Source organism: Stenella coeruleoalba (assembly GCF_951394435.1).
Source record: "Stenella coeruleoalba genome assembly, chromosome: 9".
NCBI classification, from domain to species: Eukaryota; Metazoa; Chordata; class Mammalia; order Artiodactyla; family Delphinidae; genus Stenella; species Stenella coeruleoalba.
The window spans coordinates 52,859,860-52,881,062 of record NC_137155.1 but is presented as its reverse complement, the minus strand read 5'-3'; the positions used below and the strand labels follow the sequence as shown (position 1 = coordinate 52,881,062).

The 21,203-nt window shown below is 35.9% G+C and overlaps 1 protein-coding gene across 4 annotated transcripts in view; it reads left to right on the top strand.

Moving 5' to 3' along the window:
- ZNF804B (zinc finger protein 804B) overlaps positions 1–21,203 on the top strand; it is a gene marked incomplete at its 3' end in the record, with an annotated part of 871,582 nt that overhangs the window by 470,247 nt on the left and 380,132 nt on the right. The gene's annotated exons all lie outside the window — the stretch shown is intronic.

Genomic DNA, 21,203 nt, shown 5'->3' with positions numbered 1-21,203 from the left:
ACATTATGTAAGTTACAGTTGTACAAAATAGTGATTCACAATTTTTAAAGGTTATACTCCTTTTATAGTTATTATAAAATGTTGGCTATATTCCCTGTGTTGTACAATATATCTTTGTACAACAAATAAAACAATTTTATGTCTACCACTGTTATTAAACTCGTAAAATAAATAGTAAGGGCTTTGAATATAGTTGAAATAATGTGTGTACAGTTTGTGTGATCAGGAGAATCAGCAGAAAAGATAATATTGAATGTTTTCTTCAATAACTGGTACATACATGCCAGGCATGAGCCTACAGGAATGGTTTGGATTCACATTATCTTCACATTCCTTTAAGTGAGGTGGATCTTAAGAAAATAAATTATGAGGAAGTGTGATGAGTGCAGAAGTGGGAAAATGCACATGATCTACATGTGTAATAGCAATGAGAAGAGAGAGATAAATTCTGCCTAGGGACCTGGTTATGCTTGATCAAGACAGTGACCCCTAAACTATTGTGGTGGTTGTTGTGGTAGTCATGGTAGTTTTTTGGTAGATACTTTATTTCTTTGTTGGTTTGTTTTCTAAGTGTGAATACAATTCTTCAAGTTTTCACTTATAGGAATATAAAGGAGAGAAGAAATCATGCTGATAGAGGCATGGACACACGAATCAGCATGTAGTGTTTGGGGAATTATTACTAATTTGGTATGGCTGGAGCAGTGGTTCTCCATCAGGAGTCATTTTTGCCCCCACTAGAAGATTTGACAATGTTTGGAGACATTTTTGGCTCTAATGGGGTCAGGGGTAATGTAGCATTTAGTGGGGAGAGGACAGTGATGCTATTAAACATCCTACAATATGGACAGGACATGCCCAACAACAAAGAATTACCTAGCCCAAAATGTCAATGATGACAACCTTGAGAAGGCCTTGGCTAAAGTATGAAAATTCAGGTGATAAGAGAGGGAGAAATAGAAGGAGAAAAGGCAGATAGTATCTATATTGTGGGGAAGGTGGGGTGGCTTTGAATATCAACCTCAGGAATAAATGAATTGCATGAGTATTATCAGTGATAAAGAAACAAAAAGATAAGGAGAGATGCAGGCCCAAATATACAACTGCTCAGGTATGCATGGAACAGATCTAGGGAGTGCATTACCTAGGTTACAGTGCATATTGTTTCCCCTGGAGTTGTGCAAGGCACGACCTCCACAACCAGTTGTTGTGAAGAAACCTATTTACAGGTATAAATTAAGAAGAAACTGTGAAAGCTGAAATAATGGTACAGTAGATTTAGGTTTCTTCAATGTTTTATATGAAAAGTTTTTTTTTAAAAAAACAAGTTTGTGTCTTATTTTAGAGATTATAGCATAATTATTCAAAAGGTTTGGGAACAGCATGTACATGGGTACAAAATGGGGAGTCTCGGGGACGAGAGGTCAAGAATTATATCATAGAAAAGTCTGGTTTAAATGGAGGGGGTGGGGACTCTCCTGACAGTCCAGTTGTTCAGACTGTGCTTCCACTGCAGGGGGCATGGGTTCGATCCTTGTTTGGGGAAACTAAGATCTCGCATGCTGCTCCGCGGGGCCAAAAAAATAAAATTAAAAAATAAATAAAAATAAAGTTAGTTTCTAAATAAATAAATGGAGGGGGTAGTATGGGAATTACTGAGCTATGAGATAGAAAAACAACATTATGGAGAGCTATGGATGCTTGTTGTTGGAAGTTTAGGTTTGATGCAGAGAGTTAGCAAGAGTCCTTGTAAGTTCCTGAATATGAAAGAGATGAATGAAAATGGCCTTTGAGTAATATTGTTTTTCCAGCCCTGCGTTAGACAGATCATCGCATGAAGAAAATGAGGCATGTGACAGGGTGATCAACTAGGAGACTATTGAAGTTCCGCCCTCAATTTACAAACAAAATACTGCTTACTGCTACCCATAAAATATCCTTTCATATACATGAAATGTGCTGTCAAGTTTCAATTTTCTTAGGTATGTACACTTACTTAGTCTTTTAGCCTTTCCTCTTCAGGCACATTTCCCAACATTTCAGTGATTTATTTTGCTCTTGCCTCTTTACTCTCTCCAATTGTGTTTTTTCCATATTTCCCTTCATTTACTATCACAATTCAGATGGAACAGTGTATTCTAATAAAGTTCAGATCAAAACTTATCAGAAGGAAAGGATATTCAAAAGGGGACATTTCATATATATATATATTTTTTTTTTTTAAGGAATTGATTTAAAAAAGAAGCATAGATTCAATCTAACATTTTATATTTTTTCATAAATATGGAAGAGGTAATATGTGAATAACTGATTAACAAATGTGAGAATAAAGAAAAGTAGTATGTTAAAGATTATTTCTTACAAATATAAGCTTTAGTCTTCACTCAGAGCCATTGCAATTAAAGTAAAACATTTTTAAAATAATAATTGCAGCTAAAGCAAGGTTATTTTAAACCTGTAGAGTTAAGTTCTCCTCATATTCTTGACTAGTGAAAAGAATCTGCCATCCTCTTGTCTTTCAGTATAAATATAATAAAAATTCACCAGCAAAATACTTGAGTGTAAATCAATGCAGAGATTTTTCTCAAGCTCAAGACAGATTAAATGATAAAAAAGGAAGAGATTTCCACATCAGACAATAGACTGGATTTACCCATCTGAAACAAGTTAAAAAAGAAAAAAAACAGTCAAAATATTTTTAACATCGACTCTCAAAACATTTTACATCAGACACTGAAGACAGAGTTCCCTATGAGGGGGGAGAAAAAAAGAAAGGTGAGCTGTGTACCATATGACTGTCCTAGTTTACTGCCTGGAGAAATTTTCTAGGCACAACACAAGAACCCAAGAAGAGCTTGGCAGTTTTCCTGAGTTAAGGAGATAGAGCTGCGAGTCCAGGGAAGCCAAGATGGTTCAAGTATACAGGACAGAGATACACAGAAAGCCCTGGAGATTTGCATAGGGTCCCTTATGATTATTCAGTAGAGTTTTTATCAGTTCATATATATGTGAAAACTACATGAGACTTGGAAGACAATCACCTAAAATGATTAGAAAGAATATTTGGGAATAGTGCCTATTCCCATCAGCCAGAGTGGAAAAACTTGTAAGTCACAGGGGAGAGTACTCAGAATTGTCTTGCCTCTGTATAAACTTTATCACAACAGAATGCCTAAGAAGCTTAAAAACAAGACCCAAGAGTCAAACTATTTTTAAGGAAGTTAACCATGCCACAAACAAGGATCAAGAATATTTATAGGAATAAGAAAAATTCAGTGCCCAGTAAATTAAAATCCACAATGAATGGTATCCAAACAAAAATTACAAGGCATGCAAGAAAGCAGAAATATATGAGATTAATAAATTACTCAAAACTAACCCAGAAATGACAAAGATGATAGAATAAGTAAAATGTTATTGAGCATTTGTTATAACTATATTCCATATGTTCAAGAAGCTAGAGGAAAAGTTGAACATGCTAAATAGAGTTATAAAAGATACAAAGTGGACTTTTAAAGATGAAAAACTACAGTGTCTAAGAAAATATATCTAGATCTATATAGTGGTTGGATTTAACAGCAGATTAGACATTGCAGAAAAGATTAATGAACCTGTAAATAGGAATAGAAAGTATCCAATGGGAAACACACACACACACAAAGACTAAAAAATAGAAGTAGAACATTAATGTTGAACAACTTCAAGTATCCTAATATATGCATAATTGAAGTGCCTGAGGAGGGATTAGGGGCATAAAAATCTCACAAGAGATAAGACCTGGATATTTTCTAAATTTGATGAAAATATAAACCCACATATACAAGAACCTCAATAAACACAAGAAACATGAAGAAAAGTACACCAAATCATATTACAATCAAATTGCTTAAAACTAGTGATAAGAAAGAAAATCTTGAGTTGCTGATGTAGAAAGGTATGTTATGAAACAGAGGAACAAAGATAATGATGACAGCAGATTTCTTTGAAAACAATGCAAATTAAAAGACAATAGAGCAACATCTTTAAAATAGTGAAATAACAAAACCATAAACTAGAATTCTTTGGCTGGTAAATATATCTTTTAAAAACTAAGGTGTAATAAGACTTTTTCAGACATACAAAAGTGAAAAGAATTCACTACCAGCAGACACACACTACAAGAAAAAAAATATATTACCAGTTGGAAATCTGGATCTACACAAAGGAATTAAGATCATTGAAATGATAACTGTGAGTAAATATAAAGAGATTTTTTCCTCATTATTTAAATCCCTTTATAAGTAACAGTTGAAAGCAATGCTAATAATAATGCATCATGGAGTTTATAATACATGCAGAAGTGAAGTGTGTGAAAACGACAGTACAAAGTTTTGAAGGGGAGAAATAGATGCATATCATTGTATGGTTCTTGTACAGTATGTGAAGTAGTATAAGGTCTCTTGATAGTAGGCTGTTAAATTAAAGATGTGTACTATAAACCTCAAATAACCAGTAATATGCACAAAAAAGAATTGTTGCTAAGGAGATAAAATGGAATTACAAAAAATTCTCAATCTGAAAGGTAGAAAAAGAGGGAAAAAGGAACAAAGAAGAGTTGGAACAAATAGAAAAAAATATATAGAAAGATGGTAGTTTAAAACCCAATCATATCAATAATACATTAAATACAAAGTTAAAAAAATGTAAGGCAGACATTGTCAGGTTGGATAAGAAAAAATCAACTTTATGCTGCCTATAAAAATCCCACTTTAAAGGTAAAGACACACATAGGTTAAAAGTAAAAGGATGGATAATAAAGTAAAAGGATGATAATAAATGTACCTTACTCATACTAATCAGTGTAAGGCTCCCTCGGGTGTGTGGACTGTGGGCAGACACTGAGCTCCTATAGGTTGGCTTTGTCTGCATCTCGTAACTGACCTGTATTCCTATCACAGTGCATTTTTCAGCAGTTTCCTAAGTAACTTAGAGAATGTGCTAGGTTATGGTACAAAGGCCACTAGGTAATTTCTGCGTACATTTATGTCTCACCTGCCTATAAATTGGTGAGCACTGAAAACAAACAGGGATTAAAAATCTTGTAAAAAAGATACTTTTTCATAATTTTCAGAGCATATTTGACTCTATGAAATGTGAAAGGAAGGAAGCAGAGGCCAATTAATACATAATTAATAGATAACCACTTTCCCCCCTTGGTGTCCATACGTTTGTTCTCTACATCTGTGTCTCAATTTCTGCCCTGCAAACCAGTTCATCTGTACCATTTTTCTAGGTTCCACATATATGCGTTAACATATGATATTTGTTTTTCTCTTTCTGACTTACTTCACTCTGTATGACAGTCTCTAGATCCATCCACGTCTCTAAAAATGACTCAATTTCGTTCCTTTTAATGGCTGAGTAATATTCCATTGTATATATGTACCACATCTTCTTTATCCATTCGTCTGTCGATGGGCATTTAGGTTGCTTCCATGTCCTGGCTATTGTAAATAGTGCTGCAATGAACATTGGGGTGCATGTGTCTTTTTGAATTATGGTTTTGTCTGGGTATATGCCCAGTAGTGGGACTGCTGGATCATATGGTAATTCTATTTTTAGTTTTTTAAGGAACCTCCATACTGTTCTCCATTGTGGCTGTATCCATTTACATTCCCACCAACAGTGCAAGAGGGTTCCCTTTTCTCCACACCCTCTCCAGCATTTGTTGTTTGTAAATTTTCTGATGATGCCCATTCTAACTGGTGTGAGGTGACACCTCATTGTAGTTTTGATTTGCATTTCTCTAATAATTAGTGATGTTGAGCAGCTTCTCATGTGCTTCTTGGCCATCTGTATGTCTTCTTTGGAGAAATGTCTATTTAGGTCTTCTGCCCATTTTTGGATTGGGTTGTTTCTTTTTTTAATATTGAGCTACATGAGTCTTTATATATTTTGGAGATTAATCCTTTGTCCATTGATTCATTTGCAAATATTTTCTCCCATTCTGAGGGTTGTCTTTTTGTCTTGTTTATGGTTTCCTTTACTGTGCAAAAGCTTTGAAGTTTCATTAGGTCCCATTTGTTTATTTTTGTTTTTATTTCCATTATTCTAGGAGGTGGATCAAAACAGATCTTGCTGTGATTTATGTCAAACAGTGTTATTCCTATGTTTTCCTCTAAGGGTTTTATACTGTCCAGTCTTACATTTAGGTCTTGAATCCATTTTGAGTTTATTTTTGTGTATGGTGTTAGGGAGTGTTCTAATTTCATTCTTTTACATGTAGCTATCCAGTTTTTCCAGCACCACTTATTGAAGAGACTGTATTTTCTCCATTGTGTAACCTTCCCTCCATTGTCATAGATTAGTTGACCATAGGTGTGTGGGTTTATCTCTGGGCTTTCTATCCTGTTCCATTGATCTATATTTCTGTTTTTGTGCCAGTACCATATTGTCTTGATTACTGTAGCTTTGTAGTATAGTTTGGAGTCAGGGAGTCTGATTCCTCTAGCTCCGTTTTTTTCCCTCAAGACCATTTTGGCTCTACAGGGTCTTTTGTGTCCCCATACAAATTTTAAGATTTTTTGTTCTAGTTCTGTAAAAAATGCCATTGGTAATTTATTAGGGATTCCATTGAATCTGTAGATTGCTTTGGGTAGTATAGTCATTTTCCCATTTATCATAAAAACTCTCCAGAAAGTGGGCATACAGGGAACCTACCTCAACATAATAAAGTCCATGTATGACAAACCCACAGCAAGCATCATTCTCAATGGTGAAAAACTGAAAGCATTTCCTCTAAGATCAGGAACAAGACAAGGATGTTCACTCTCACCACTATTATTCAACATAGTTTTGGAAGTCCTAACCATGGCAATCAGAGAAGAAAAAGAAGTAAAAGGTATACAAATTGGAAAAGAAGAAGTAAAACTGTCACTTTTTGCAGATGACATGATACTATACATACCACCAGAAAACTGCTAGAGGTAATCAATAATTTGGTAAAGTTGCAGGATACAAAATTTATGCTCAGAAATCTCTTGCATTCCTATATACTAATGATGAAAAATCTGAAAGAGAAATTAAGGAAACACTCCCATTTACCATTGCAACAAAAAGAGTAAAATACCTAGGAAAAAACCTACCTAGGGAGACAAAAGACCTGTATGCAGAAAACTATAAGACACTGATGAAAGAAATTAAAGATGATGCCCACAGATGGAGAGATATACCATGTTCTTGGATTGGAAGAATCAATATTGTGAAAATGACTATCCTGCCTACTGTTCTTATTTGATCTTCTACATGGGCAGCTAAAGTTGAAGAGGAATATCCTAAAATTGTGCAACAAATTTATGGTTTCCCTAAGTGGGTCCTCCAACCTAATAATAATAATAATTACATTTATTTATTTTTACTCTAAGCCAGGCAATGTGCTAGCCTCTTAACAGGAGTTACCTTGTTTATACCTCAAGTAGCTGTTTAATTAACTATTTTACCTATTTGATGGATGCCAAACAAATGCTTAAGTAAAGTTTTCATTTATCCCAGTTTCACACACTTAGGAAATACTGGGACCCACCCTTAAAATTGGGAAATTTGATTCCAGAAGCTGTGCTCTTAAGTAGTGCATTTCTTTACCTATAATTATCTGTTCTTCCTGATCCATAATTTCTCTAATTCATAAATAGCAAAGGATATCTAAATACTTTCCCCCATCTCACATTAGAATGATCTCTGGCCTTTTCTAGATGGGTCTTCCCCACTTAAGTTCCCTTTTTCAAAGTTTTCTCTTGAGTATAAAACCTCTTGTGGCAGTAAGAGTTAAATTTGATGAAATTTTGATCCTTTCTTGCAAAAGATAGAAAGTAACTTTAACAAAAACAAAAAAAGAATAAAAATCAAAACTAAGAACTCACACAGCTTGAAGTCAAGGAATAGAGATGGGGTTATAATTCCTTCTGTGGATTAAGGCTGATCATTTTTTACACGGATTTTAATAGTTAAGATGAGACAGAGAGAATAGGACATGCAACTGAATTTGATGAATATTTTATAGTAGATGAAAAATACAGAAAATATTCAATAAATGCTGCCAAATTATATGGTCCCTGAAGTGCTAGGGCATGATGAATACAATGAAGGACTTTGAGACAAGTATAGACCTGGTAAGAAAATCGTTGACAGGGACTTCCTTGGTGGTCCAGTGGTTAAGAATCCACCTTCCAATGCAAGGGACACGGGTTCGATCCCTGGTCTGGGAACTGAGATACCACATGCCGTGGGGCAACTAAACAGTGAGCCCATGTGTCACAACTAGAGAGCCCATGAGCCGCAACTAAGACCCGAGACAGTCAAAATAAAATAAATATTAAAAAAAAAAAGAAAATCATTGACTGTAATAACATAATGAATTATATTTATATTAAAATAGATTAACAATGTTATTATTAATGTTAATATTTCATAAAGAGTTTTAGAAGTGTTATAGCATAGAAAAATGCAGTGATATTCCAAAGAATAATGACTTTGAAAAAGAACTGTTAGTATTATGCATTTAGGAAAACACATCAGCAGCAACTGTGGACTTGGCGATGCCAGTATTTTCCAGCTTTATTCTGTTTTTCTGGTTCTACAGCTGTAAGGTGGACATATTTTCAATAGGGTTTTCAAGAAATAAAACAGCTTGAGATATAGATTATTAATGGGGAGACTTATAAACATTTCCTGACTGTCTAGGGATAGATATATAAATGAACAGTCTTATGAAAGCATTAAAAGTAGTATTGTCATTTAAGTATATATTTTGCTTAACAGTGGGCATCTTTGTCCAGTGATCAGGTAGACTTCATTGGGTTTATTTTCAGGCAACACTCTTCATCAATAAGATGAAGGAAAATGTAGAAATGTTATATCAAGAGCTCTGTGTGTGTGTGTGCACGCGCGTGCGCGTGTGTGTGTGTGTGTAGTATGTTTCTGTATAGGTCATATGGGCGGGATGTTTTACCTGTAAGTATTTACAAAACAACTCAATGACTTACCAAAATCAATGAATTAAACACAAAAATTGGATCAGGCCATTTTTTTCATGTATTTTGCAAAAGTTAACATAAGCCATATGTTAATAAAAGGGCTCAACTTTTCTCTAACTGGTGATATTATCAGGCATTGTATAATTATAGTTAATTCAATCTATTTTATGAGTAGACATGACTTAGCAAAATTTTATTTGGGGAATAAGAATAAATGTACTCTTCTCTTTGATGTTCTCTCCTACTAGTTTGAAAAAACTCTTGGCACCATAATTTACAGACACATAAATAATGTATTTTGGTTTAGAACTTAGATCTGGCGATTTGAAAAGTAGTTTGTCAGTCATCAGACTACTAAGGTTAAAATATTTTCCACCAGCAACTATATGCAGCTAAGATCCTGAGGGAACGTTTGCATATGTATCCATACGTGCCCATGTAAATATAGTTTTATTTAGATGTAAAATGATATCTAGTAAGTAAACTAAGATTATATGATGGATATTTGAATAATCAGATCAAGAACATGTGCTTATAGTCAAGAGTATTTTCTAAAACTTATTACAATCATTTTGAAATAACCAAATGAATGTAAATTTCATAGTCTACCTCATAAAGAATACAGTTATCACAGAACTAAGTGTGTAAATTTCTCTATTGAGAAAATCAGTAATTTATAAATATTTAAAATTATAGAAAAATGTAAGATTAATTTTTGATGTTTACAAACTCTCTGAATTATATCATCTTATGTCCATATTTCTTTTCAAATCTGGTTACGTGGACTTCTTTAGATATGATTAACTCTACTTTGTTACTATTTGGAAAATCAAAGTTTATCAGATCTGATCTGACAGAAAATTCTCTTGCTCAGTGAGATCTGGCTTTAGATTATTACAGTAGAAGATATTCTGGAGGATAATGCTGTATTTGACCACATTTTTTTGAACAAATAACAAAAAAAGATATAGAATTAAGCTTACATTTATACATGTGGAATTTAATATATTTAATGTTTTAAATGTTTTTGCTTAACATTGGAGTATACTTTCTACTTTCTCTAAAGTACTACAGGTGATGTATTTATTGTTGATATAAAAAGTGAATTAAAATGGGCTTTATTGGATATTTTTATACGTACCCTGGTGGGTAGCAAAACCATGTTTAGATATCTTTGGCTTCAGTAAATTTTTTATTTTTCATGTTCAGAAATAAATAATCTCCTTAACTGGATCAAAGCAAGTTACCCAAATTTCATGTGGACTCTTTCTCAATAGGATATTGAGTTATGAGAATCTAAGGTTCGTATTTATAGGCCTGTGTCTGAAATAATTGGATTACTTTTGCAAAGAATTATGTTAACAAAAGAAAAATGAAAAGAGAGTGAGAAAAAAACTCGATTCATATAAATAGGAAGACACAAATGAAAGAAGTGAGTTAGTCACTACATTAACTAATGAGAATCAGAATATTCAATTTGTTTAAAACAGTGGACCCTCAAGACTTTTCCTGGTCTTTAGCTGACATATTCAAATTTTAAAAAATAGCAGCAGAACTTTGATTACATTATACTGTTCTGGGTAACACACTTTAATGTTTTTATTCTATATTCAAAGTAAGCTATTCATTCCTGGCAAAAATAAAACTTGAGCAAAGTCTATCACAGAATCACACTAGTTAATCACACTAAATTCCTGTCCAGGTTGCTGACTGCTTTGTATTAAAGTATGAGTCTTTAACTTATTTCCTTATTTGCAGTTTTATTATTGTTTTTCAACATCTATATATTAATCTACCACAGTGTTGCAGACACCAGAGAACACAAAGATGAGTGAGATGTGATCTGTCCCCATGGGGATCTTAGTCTACTATAGCAGAAATCCTGTACATGAAAAACATGGACTTTTAACACAAATTGTTACCATTTAAAGCACTAGTTAAATACCACGCTACAACTAAATTGATCTCATTAGCTCCGTTAACATTTCCATATTGTGAGTGGATACAGAATGCCATGGAATCAAAGAAAAAGTTGGGGCCAGGAGGCTTCAGAAAGGAGAGAGTAGTGCACTAGAGAGAGAACTGTTTCTGCTAAGGAAAGACATTTAAGTCAGGTTATGGAAGGGCATGGAGGCTGGAAACTGAATGCTGCAAATACCAGTTAATATCTAATTGCAAGGTGTTTAGTATATGATACTCGGGATTTTGGACTCTATGCTTAGCAGAAGTGGGAAGCCACTACATATTTTTCTTCGCATGGGTGTTACGGATCTCTTAGGTCTACCTGTCAAGTTTTCTGCTGTGGTCCCTAAAATCTTTGATACCCACAGTCTCTCGCATATTTTCACTTCAATAACTATCCTTTTTATATCTTAAATCTGTACTCATTCTTTACATTTTCAGCAGACTTTCAAATAAAAGATCTCATTTTATTCTCATCAGAATCTTAGGTAGGTAGAATACACTTTATATCCATTTTGGAAAAGGGAGAACAAAAACAAAATGCCCCAGTAACCAGCATAATATGCCTTGGGTATTTATCAATAGAAAAAGTCTAGAATCAGGAGAACAAGAAAGAGACTCAGCAAAGTGCTTTGGGGGAGAGTCGGTGGTGTGTTAGGGAAGGATAGATGAGAATAGGGACAACTTGCAATCACTGCTGCACCTGCCATCAGCCAGCCTCACTCAAAAACTTACAGCATTGCTTCTATGACAAACCACTATTTGGTATCATTGGGGAGTAAGATGTTTTACAAAATCAAATATTCTGTTTAATGTAACATTTAGATTGAATTGTGTGCTTTCAAATAAGTGGATAAAAGACACGTAATATATAAAATTATGCAGCTCGTATTTTAAGCATTCTTTGATCATTCAAAATTTACTTTAGGGTTACTCAGACCTTCTAGATCTTCATAAACTAAAAAAAAAAAAAAAACTTCATAGATTCAAAGCACCGTGTCTGGCACTGGGAATGCAAAGAATACAAAGAGGAAAGGCCCTTAGGGAGCTCACCAATGAGCCAATGATGCAATCTTTCCATTGATTAGACAGCATCTAATTATTCATGACAAGGTGAACAACAGACCTAAGAATAGTGATGGAAAACACAAGAGGATAGAAGGGAACATTAAACCCAAGGAACATAGAAAACAGTGTTATGAATTGTAGCTATCACTATAGATATGCAGAAATTGAAAGTCATAGAATATTCTGGGTGATAATTTGTGCCATGGGTCTTAAAATCATCCCTTCATAGATTACTTGTTATATTACTTCTTATTATTATTAATTTGAAAATGAAAATTTCAATTTATGAAAGGTTAAAAAGGTTGTGTTATTTTTATGAAATACATAATCACCACGTCATGTTTGTGTGGCACTGACTAGGACGAGAGAGTAATTTCCCAATCCAAAAAGATTTTATTATTTTATTTTTATCATATTATCATTTTTATCCTTTTATCATGAGTTCATTTTTGTAAACTGATCTCTCCCCCTTGTACTCAGCAGGTGCCAACTATAAAAGCAGATTGTGGTGTTCTTGATTCTTGGATGTTTATACTGTGATTTTATTTTTAACTCTGTCCTCCTTGACAGTTATATCATTCACTCCTGTGCACTGCTTTTCACTTTGCCCTCACCCTTGTCTCACTCTGAGAACCCACCATCTCACACCTGAATGAACGCAGTGGTTTCACCCATCACCCTACCTCTCACTGTGGTCAAAGGAACCTTTTTGAATGATAAATCTGATCATATCACCCCCCTTCATAACACACCTCATTGGCCTTATAGGATCAGAACCTCTAATGTGCCACAAGGCCCTTCAGTGACCTGATGCCTGCCTCTCCCTCCAGCTTCATCTCCTGCCACCTTTCCCTTGCTTGCTGTGCCTCAGCCAGACTCACCTACTTCAGGTCCAGGAATGTGTTCTGCTGCTCCCTGTCTCAGGGCTCTCACATGCTGTTCCCTCTCCTTGGAATGCTCTGATACTCTGCCCCTCTGCTCCCCACTTCTTGACCCCCTTAATGCTTATATATCCTGTTAGCAGCTCAAAAAGCGCTTGCTCAGGGAACCCCTTCCTTGTCTTTCAGAAAAGGCTGGATACCTTTCTGCCTTTGCCGTGCCCATTCATAGCTTGAATCTCAATTTGTAATTATTTGGTCATTTTAAAATAATTTCATTCATCCATTAGCAAGTATTTACTAGACACTTACTATGTTCCAGACACTGGAATTATATTGAAGAGAAAGTAGGACAAGCTCTCTTTTTTCACTGGGCTTACATTTAATGCAATTTCACATAGTCCTAGTTGCTATACATAAAATAAAACAAGGTGATTTGGTAGAAAGTGACATGAGTAGATGTAGTAGGGTTAGGCTACAGAATTTCCAAGCAAAGGGAAAGGCCAATGCAAACGTCTGGAGGCAGAGACAGGCTTGGCAGTTGGAAGAAGAGGCAGGTTAGTGTGGCATATTTAATTCAAACTGGCCATCGTGTGCCTGTCTCCTTCGCTAGATTGCAGTGTCTGAAGCGTGGGCCCCGGCTCCTTTATCTCTGAGGCTTTTTGTACTGAGTCACATTTTAAAACTTGGCTCAGCAGTTACCTCCTTTGGGGAAATTTTGTGTCCCCCCCCTCCTGCTTCCTGGCCATCCCTGCCACATAGACACACACCTACAGTCACCCTGAATAGACCGCTCTCCATTTGTAATTCCATGCTACTGCATTCATACTTTTTCCTTAACAGGAAGAATACTTTCTTGTACTCATTTGTTTTAATACCTCTCTCCTTTCTATCCGTGTCTTGAGGGTATGGATTCTTTCTGATTCATTTAAATATTTCAAATGGCTGGCTTAAATGCTTGTCATATAAGCTAATAAGCATTCAACACATTTTTTTTTTTGGCAATGAATAAGACAATGAATGTGTACATGCCTGTCTCTACTATGGACTCTATTTTAGTCTTGGTTGAGGTTTCCTGGAAATCAGAATCTGAGGTAAGACTTAAGTGGTAATGTGGTTATTGAGATATGCAGTCTCAGGGCCTGGGAAGCGGGCAGTGAGACAGGCAGAATGTGAGACAAATATGAGATGATGTTATACAGTTGGTTCCCAGGGAGACCAACTAGATTCTTGGCCATGTGAGATAGCTCCAGGTGCGCTGTACAGAAAATTCACCCCTGGGGGCCATTCAAAAGAGGGAGCGGGGAGGGAACTGATCTGTTGGTATCGTCCTTCCTCTTGTTTCCCATTAGGCAATGTACTGATATTAACACCCCTGGACCACCTGGCCTCTCCGGTGGCCTCTGGGGAAGCTAGATCCCATGCTTGTGTTTCATCTGAGATGCAATGGGAAGAACCAGAGCTCTGGTGTTGGTCTCAGGCAGTGGGCGCATGTGGGTGCACTCACGGTTCGTTGCTGCACTGGCAGCTGTGATGGAGCAAATGGCCAAGGACCTGAGAGGCAGGTGAAGCTGAGAGACTCTGAGAAGGTGCAAAAGCAGTGATTAATGAAATCATCAAACTGTATTTCCTCCTGGGCTCCTTCGTTTCAGTCTGTAAGAACATTTAAGTCAACCTAAAAAATCAACAACAAAAATAAAAAGAAGCAAACTCCTGTGACCCTAAATTCTCCTTCATTTCTCTACCCCATTTTTCTCTCTCTTTTCTGTCCAAACTTATGTCTAGCCTCTCTGTGTCTCACACTTGACACACCACATGGGGCCAGAACTCGGCTGCCTTTATAGCTCTATGCCTGTCTGTTCTTACATGGCTTCACTCTCTTTGATCCTGCTGTCACATCTACCTTGAATGGCCTTTTCTGCTTCTTCCTCTCTTTGTGACTCAGTCTCGATGGCATCTTTGCCAGGAAAACTTTGCTGACCCTTTCCCAGTTCAGAGTGTTGTGCTTCTCTTAATAATTGTGACATCCTGCCCTTACCCAAATCGTAATACTTATCACATTGGTCTAATATGGTATATTTTATACATCCTCCTAAAATATTGTAAGATTGAATTCTCTCACTTTTTTCACTCATATTTATATATTAATTGTTTGATTCAATGTCTGGTTCATATTGGGCAGTAAATAAATGGTTAAACAAAGCTATACTAGTTGGACTAAATGGTCCAAAAACCTTGGGGAGCAATATAGATCTTTTTATCTTACTTACTTTAACCTGGGAAAAAAGGCCAGTAAATATTTCTATTTTCACCTAGACACTAATAAAGTAAACTCAGGCTTTAGTTGTTATAATAAAAAATAATATTCTAAAAATCTATTGAAGCAATATTTATCTAGGATAGAGTTTTAAAAAATGGGCCTGGTCAATTATTTCCCTTTCTGTGTATGTTGCTTTCCCATCAGGAGGTAGTGTCTATTCCCTCTCCTGTTAAATTTAAGCTGGGTTTATGACTTGTTTTGATCAACAAAATGTGGAAGAAGTGACTGTAAGAAGATTAATGGCTTTCATTTTCACCTTGGGGGCATTTAGCTGCGACATGAGTGGTATATCTACCCTGATACCATGATACTGTCAGGAAGACCAAACTAGTCATGTAGAGGAAATGATGCCACGTGAAGGAATACTGAGGCACCAGATACATGAGTGAAGCCCTTCTGTACTTTTTAGCCCAGGCCGGCAGCCAAGTAAAATGCATCCAAGAGTATAATGCCATCCACTGCCACCTGGAACAGAATAACCACCAGCTGAGCTCTTCGAACCAACAGAAATAACAAATCATTGCTTTAATCCATAAAAGTTGGGTGGTTTGTTGCACATCAATGGATTACTGAATTACCAGGTTTAGCTTTTCATTTCCTTTATAAATCTATCTTGATTTGATAACTTAGTACCAAAAAGGTTGATTGTTGATAATGGCCCTAGCTTTGAGGACAGTCAAGCATGATCATTCGGTTTACAAGAGTCCATTGAATGTTTATGTGGGTAGAACCTTACAGAGTGCACTATGAGATGGACCCAATAGAACTGTGCACCTTGCCCAGTGGTAATAAACACAGAGTAGACCCTCATTAGTTGAATAATGAGTACAAAAGACATATGAGAAAAGAGCAACTGGTAAGGATACTCTAAATAAAGGAAAAGCATTGACATAGTTAAGGATAAACTTACTAACTGGAAATCATATGACTCCCTAGCAATTTGTCCAATATAATGTAGTAATGACAATAATCATAAGAAAATATATTTTTATGGAGTCCTTATATGTGCCTAGCAAATAGCATCTCATTTAGTACTCAGAGCAATCATATAAGATAGTTACTATGATTAAATCAACTTTACAATTGATGAAACTGAAATATAGAGAAGTTAAGTAAATTGTGCCAAGCCGTACAGCAAGAGTTAAAGTCTGACTGAAAAGTTGTCTGACACCAGAGCCTTCACTGTTAACTAATAACTATACTAAAATGTAATTTTTGGTTGTATAGTCATTTATATTATAGATGTGTCTATATATCACATATACAATATAGAATCATAAACCTATGTATGCATATATAAGTGTACATATATATTATTTATTTATTTATCTTAGTAATGTATACTACCGTTCTGAAATGTTTTGGAACGTTGAGATAGTGATTAGCTTTGGTAAATGGCATCCCTTTACTGATAGCCTGACCACACCACCCCTCCCCTCTTTCCATCCCTTACCTGGAGGTTGTCATTAGAATAAACTTCTCAAGTCCCACCTACTGCTCATTGGTCAGCCTATGAGCCAACTTGGCCATGTGTATCTATTATTAAAGAGTGACCATCTGATGATAGGACAGAATAAAGACATTTTGAATATAGTGAAATCTGTTATTTGCTCATTGCTACTACCCCAATTAATTATTATCCCCTAGTTTTCCAAGTAGGAAAAATTCTTTTTACCTACTCCGTGATTACTCTTGGAAGATATGCCGTGACCCGAATAGGAGGGTTGGGGAAGTCGACTTTAACCCTTCAGGCAGAATACCCATGTAAACATACCAAATGCTATTCCATCTGTCAGCTCTTTGCCATCGGCAGTTATTTGACTCACACCATGGCCAACCACTGCCAGCTTCAAATTGCTGACTGCCTTTATTGATGTTTTCAGGACCCAAGACGTTTGATTCATGTTCCCCATTAATCTCAGATGCTTTACAGCATATCTAAAGAGAGGAAAACATATTGGGTCAAATTTAGAACTATCTTTGAACTCAGTGGTTGAATCTGCTAAGCCAAATCTAGATTCCAGCCAGCAAAGTAGCTTTGAAATGCTGGTTTGAAAAAACTCAAAAGCTTTCTTAGATGCCAGTTCCTTGTGAGAGAAAAAGAAGGAAATCTCATTTTAATGACGTAAGTCTAGTTATATCACAAGTACGACATATTTATCTTATTTATTTATTTATTTATTTTAGTAGTGTGAGAAGTATTACCCATTGAAGATGCTTTGCTGTATGCACATATTTAGCCTGTTTTCCTTTTTTAAATACAACCCTATCACATATTAGAGAAACAGTGCATTTTTAAAAATCATATGCTTACATCTTAGAGGATGTCTTGGTAATAAAATAATTCTTAGAATTATGAGGCAAAAGCATATTAAGATGTTCATTACTGGATTTTGAGTATTTTTTAAATCATAATTCCTTGGAGAAGAGATCTGGCATCAGCCACAACTGTAAAATATGACATTTGTTTTTGAGGCACTTTCACCTTTCTTCCAGTTCCATTTTTTCCCCCACCAGGAAAACCCATCCTGGGACCCGTCCCTCAGTGTTTGAGCTCACAGCAATAACCTATCACTGTTAAAGTCAATAGTTTTTACTGTGGGCAAAACTAAGAAGTTATTAATCAGCCCTTTTCTGATCTTTATGACAGTTTTCAACATTCTGCATCTCTCATTACCTCATCTTCCTTCAGGGTTAGAAAACTTCCTCTTTCCTTCAACACCCCATAAGGCAAGGAAAACAGATATTGAGGATCATTTATTTTTTCATTGTCTAATCATAAGCCAAAACAGCCTTTAAACCAGATATGTACTTTACCAAAATTTGTTAAGTTCTAAGTTCTAATTGTGGCAATGTAAGGTCTTAGCCTCTCTTAAACATATTCTTGGGTATTAGAAAATGTGTGGGGAAGTGTTTTGAGGATAAAGGGCTCCTTGAATTGCATGTTTAACCTAAGGGTAGGTCTGAAGTTATTAATGATGTGGAGATTGGAAGGATGTTGTGGGGAAGGCAAAGCCCCCCATGTCTTTCTTAAGAGAACAGGTAAGTCACAGGGTCACAAAGCTTTTCCTGTTACTTATTTGTCCCTGGTTTTGAGGACTGCATCAAGCAGAGTTCAGTCACATATAGATAATTGCAACCAGCCTAGCAATTTTAAGAAAAAATGATTTAAAAGTAGGGAAATACACAATTATAAAGTAGTTGGAAAGGCTGAATGACCAGGCACTAGGTTGGCCACCATAACCTCAGGATAGAACAGTCTCTCTCCATGGATGCTGCTAATTGTCGCCAACAGAAAGGTAGGCAACTGGAAAATGGCCACTTCCTATTGGTCTTAACTGAGATTCAGAGATCAGGAAATTGCCTTGCCATCTTGTTAAAGCTACATCAGCTGAAAATAGATGTGTTAAAGCCATTGCCTCCAGCTGAAAATGGATGTGTCAAAGCCATTGCCTCCATCCCCAAACTTAATTTAAATCCAAATAAAAATCTTACCAATGACTGTGAGAACCTGTCACTTTCAGAGATCTAGCTGCAAGGGAGTCTTGACAATGTAGATATTTTTTAGCTTTCTATACTCTGTAGTACAGAAAGATATTGGAAAAGATGCCAAAGGGAGTCAATCTTGATGTTTTGTTCAAAATTCAAGTGCTTAAGAACCATTGTTATCTCCCATTTAAAGTTACACATGGCAAAAGAAAGCATTACATACATAAACAAAACATTCCTGATTCGTTTGTTGTAAACAAGGACATTTTGAGGAGGGCCTTTGTTTATTTTTAAGACTTTTTTTGTTTATATTTATTATTGATGTTAATTGGATATTAATATCTAATATGTTTTCTATAAGGAAGAATATTAACTGTTAATAAGATTCAGTAATTATATAGTAATTTAATATCATTTGCTTCTCACTAATTCCATATTAATTTCAAAAATTAATAAACACAGTCTGACCATATGATCCAGCTGTCACGCTCCTAGAAATTTACCTAATAAATTTGAAAACTTACGTGCACACAGAAACCTTCAGGCAAATGTTTATAGAAGCTTTATTCATAATTGTCCCAAACTGGAGGCCATCAAGATGTCCTTCCATAGGTGAATGGATAAACTGTGGTACATCCATATAATAGAATATTATTCAATGATGAAAAGAAATGAGCTATCAAGCCACACAAAGACATGGAGGACCCTTAAATGCATATTGCTTAGTGAAAGTAACCCATCTGATGAGGCTACATGCTTATGATTTCAACCAGGTGATATTCTGGAAAAGGCAAAATTTTAGAGATAGAAAACAGATCAATGATTGTAAGGGATTTGGAGAGGGGGGGAGATTGAATACATGAAGCACAGAGATTTTCTTTAGGACTGTGGAGCTATTCTTCATGATACTAAACTGGTGGATATGTGCTACTACCACATTTTTAAAAACTTCTAGAACTACATAGCACAAAGAGTGAACCTTACTGCATGCACATTTAAAATCAGTTAAGAGATTACAGTATTCATGTCGGAATGCAGAATGATGAAAGAGTATAAGTATTAAAATGTGTATAAAACAACCTAATTGAAGTGGGGGATTAAGGTTTGTTTAGCTTCGTTTTACTTTCTTTGAACTGTTATAATTTAGGAAATTATGGGAGATAAGACTAAAGATAAAAGGAACTGTACATAAATACTATACTCTAGTTGATAAAGTTGTTTCCAAAGGAGTTTAATTCTGAAACCATTATACTCATGTATGAAGGTTGAACAAATAACGTAAATTCATGGCAGATAGTGGAAGCCAGGTTTCTCAGTGTTGAAGGGGGAAGTTACAGATAAAAAAGGGGGAAGGCTGGAATGAACCTTGTGAAAATGGATTAGAGTTGGAGGCATCAGTATGACTCTGTATTTAGCTTAATATAGACAGAGATGTATACACAGAGAAATATTTATAGATATGTGTTAATGTACACACGGGTAAGTGTACAGAATTAAGTTCCTAGCTCCATCCTCAGAGAGGACCTAGAAGCTGAAGAGCACATCCAGCCCCGAAATCTTGGTATCTAATATCATTCTCCAATAAAAGAAACAGAGTTCCTTGAAGAATTGCCTGATTCTAGGTCTGGAAATAATCAAGATGAGCCTAGAGCATCTTGTAGTGCTAGAAAATAAGGAAGTGCTCCATAAACAAAACGATGGGGTGTGTTGAAAGGATAAAGGAACCAACTGCAAAAGCTCCCTGTGGCCAAAGCTAAAACAACATGAACAACAAAATAAACTACATTGGATTATAATCAAAAGTATAGAATGACTATCTAGAGTCTGTACTGATATAAATAAATGATTGAATAATTAAATGGGAGAGAATAGACAAGTTTTCCTTGTGGAATGCCAAATAATTTATGTAGAAATGATTCCATCAAAAAGGTGGATCAGGGCTTCCCTGGTGGTGCAGTGATTGAGAGTCCGCCTGCCGATTCAGGGGACACGGGTTCGTGCCCCGGTCCGGGAAGATCCCACATGCCGCAGAGTGGCTGGGCCCGTGAGCCATGGCCGCTGAGCCTGCACGTCTGGAGCCTGTGCTCCACAACGGGAGAGGCCACGACAGTGAGAGGCCCGTGTACCACACACACACAAAAAAACCTAACCAAAAAAAACCCAAAAAGGTGGATCATAACTCCCCACTCCTTATGTGTGGGCTTCACATTGTAATTTCATTCCAAAGAGTAGGCGATTTAAAGGGTAAAGGGTAGAGAGAGTAAATACAATAGAGAAACTTGACAAACACTACCTCAGGGGATGAAGCTTAACATCATTAGTGATGCATCATGTTGACAGAATGTACCCTTAACATGATGTGGTGAGATAATGCTTTATCACTGTGGTCTTACCCACCCCCTCCCCACAAACTCTCTACCCTAGTCTAACCATGAGAAAGACAGCTGAGGAAATCCAAATAAAGTATGGAGTTTA